We start from the raw sequence: 3,394 nt of genomic DNA, 5'->3' as shown, positions 1-3,394 counted from the left end.
TGTGGATCTAAAAAGATGGGTCAGCAGAGGAACACCTCAAGAAGTTGTACTGTCTGCGCTACTTTAAAATATAGCCGTTAACAATATAATATTGTTTCTGGAAGAAAAAGGTGTAAAAGTGGTGGCGTATGCTGATCTAACCGGCAGTTGCGGTTAGGGGAAGTTTCCCATCACTCTAAGAGATATACATCAGGATGCCTCTGGGCATCCCTGCCATTGCTATGTTTAAAATGTCAGCCAAATCAGACAAAAATTGCGGCTTCCAAAGGCTCAAGAAATCAAATCTGGCGATCGGTTTATATGGGAACTATATCAGGTTATAGACCGATTTTAACCGCACTCAGCACAGTTGTTTAAAGTCACATCAGAACATCATGTGCAAAATTTGAGCCAAATCGGACCGATTGGACAATAATTGTGGCTTCCAGGAGATCAAGAAGTCAAATCGTGCGATAGGTTTAAATGGGGGCTATATCAGTTATTGAAAATCATTATAGAACACTATATGCAAAATTTCAGACAAATCGGACAAAAATTGCGGCTTTCAGGGGCTTCAGAAGTCAAATCGGGATATAGGTTTATATGGGAGCTATATCCAAATCTGAACCGATATGGCCCATTTGCAATCCCCAACGACCTACATCAATATTAAGTATTTGTTCAAAATTTCAACCGGCTAGCTTTCGCTACCGTTCGACCGCTATCATTATTTCGATAGACGGACGGGCGGACGGACATGGCTTCATCGACTCAGAATGTGAAGACGATCAAGAATATATATACTTTATGGAGTCCTATATCAATATTTCGAGATGTTACAAACCGAATGACTAAGTTAGTATACCCCCATCCTATTGTGGTGGGTATAAAAATAATGAATTATATGTAAATTGACAATTTTGGCAAACATTCCAATTACATGTGTATACAAAAGTGGTATGTTATAAGACATCTAAACGGTGTGTAAAAGCGCTTTGAGTATGGCTTTGATCGGTCTATCACCCGAAATGGCTTCCATATAAACCGATCTGGTATCTTCTGGATCTTGACTTCTTGAGCCTCAAGAGGACGCAATTAATATCTGATACGACAGAAGTTTTACGTTAAGGGTTTTGGTTTGTCCCACAAGAACTGTTCTAAGTATGGTCTAAATCGGTTCATAACCTGATATAGCTCCCATATAAACCGTCTTCTCCCGATAATACTTCATAAGTCTATAGAGGGAGCAATTTTTATCCAATTTGGTTGAAATTTTTGCAAAGACTTTCCCCACTTTCCACATACGTGACAAATATGGTCTGAATCGATCAGTAGTTTGATACAGTTCCCATATAAACCGATCCTCCGATCATATTTTTATACCCTCCACCATAGGATGGGGGGTATACTAATTTCGTCATTCTGTTTGTAACTAGTCGAAATATTCGTCTGAGACCCCATAAAGTATATATATTCTTGATCGTCGTGAAATTTTATGTCGATCTAGCCATGTCCGTCCGTCGGTCCGTCCGTCCGTCTGTCTGTCGAAAGCACGCTAACTTCCGAAGGAGTAAAGCTAGCCTCTTGAAATTTTGCACAAATGCTTCTTATAAGTGTAGGTCGGTTGGTATTGTAAATGGGCCATATCGGTCCATGTTTTGATATAGCTGCCATATAAACCGATCTTGGGTCTTGACTTCTTGAGCCTCTAGAGTGCGCAATTCTTATCCGATTGGGATGAAATTTTGCACGACGTGTTTTGCTATGATATCCAACAACTGTGCCAAGTATGGTTCAAGTCGGTTTATAACCTGATATAGCTCCCATATAAACCGATCTTGGGTCTTGACTTCTTGAGCCTCTAGAGTGCGCAATTCTTATCCGATTGTAATGAAATTTTGCACGATGTGTTTCGTTATTATATCCAACAACTGTGCGAAGTATGGTTCAAATCGGTCCATAACCTGATATAGCTGCCATATAAACCGATCTGGGGTTTTGACTTCTTGAGCCTCTAGAGTGCGCAATTCTTATCCGATTGGAATGAAATTTTGCAGGACGTGTTTTGTTATTATATCCAACAACTGTGCCAAGTATGGTTCAAATCGGTTTATAACCTGATATAGCTGCCATATAAACCGATCTTGGGTCTTGACTTCTTGAGCCTCTAGAGTGCGTAATTCTTATACGGTTTGAATGAAATTTTGCACGTTATTTTTGTTATTATATCCAACAACTGTACCAAGCATGGATCAAATCAGTCCATAACCTGATATAGCTGCCATATAAACCGATCTTGGGTCTTGACTTCTTGAGCCTCTAGAGTGCGCAATTCTTATCCGATTGGAATGAAATTTTGCAAGACTTTTTTTATTGTTACTTTCAATAACTATGTCAAATAAGGTTCAAATCGGTTCATAACCTGATATAGCTGCCATATAAACCGATCTGGGATCTTGACTTCTTGAGCCTCTAGAGGTCGCAATTATTATCCGATTTGCCTGAAATTTTGTGCGACGGATCCTCTCATGACCATCAACATACGTGTTTATTATGGTCTGAATCGGGCTATAGCCCGATACAGCTCCCATATAAATCGATCTCTCTATTTTACTTCATGAGCCCCCAAAGGGCGCAATTCTTATTCGAATTGGCTGACATTTTTACACAGGTCTCCAACATATAATTTAATTGTCGTCCAAACCGGACCATATCTTGATATCGCTCTAATAGCAGAGCAAATCTTTTCTTATATCCTGTTTTGCCTAAGAAGAGATGGCGGGAAAAGAACTCGACAAATGCGATCCATGGTGGAGGGTATCTAAGATTCGGCCCGGCCGAACTTAGCACGCTTTTACTTGTTTTTTCTTTCTATGCCCACTAATTGATGTCAAATGACCTAGCGGCATATGTAAGTGTAATATCAACCTTGCTCTCAAAGTCTTCTGTCTAATCTTATTTTAATACGTTTTCTCACATAATGAGGGTCTTCAAATCGCGTTCCACAGTGAAAATTAATATTTTTTACGATTACTTTTTGTACATAATAGATTTTTAAGAAAATGACTTTCTGGTTCCATTCATTAGGGCATTCTCATTATCTATGATAAAATTTTAATAAAATTGTTTACGTTATCAGTGATATTTTTGTAGTTTTTTATACCCTCCACCATAAGATGGGGGTATACTAATTTCGTCATTCTGTTTGTAACTACTCGAAATATTCGTCTGAGACCCCATAAAGTATATATATTCTTGATCGTCACGACATTTTATGTCGATCTAGCTATGTCCGTCCGTCTGTCCGTCCGTTCGTCTGTCCGTCCGTCTGTCTGTCGAAAGAACGCTAACTTCCGAAGGAGTAAAGCTAGCCGCTTGAAATTTTGCACAAATACTTCTTATTAGAGTAGGTCGG

The sequence above is a fragment of the Stomoxys calcitrans genome, chromosome 1, assembly GCF_963082655.1.
Source record: "Stomoxys calcitrans chromosome 1, idStoCalc2.1, whole genome shotgun sequence".
NCBI lineage: Eukaryota > Metazoa > Arthropoda > Insecta > Diptera > Muscidae > Stomoxys > Stomoxys calcitrans.
The sequence above is the reverse complement of the archived record's forward strand: the minus strand, read 5'-3'. Positions refer to the sequence as shown.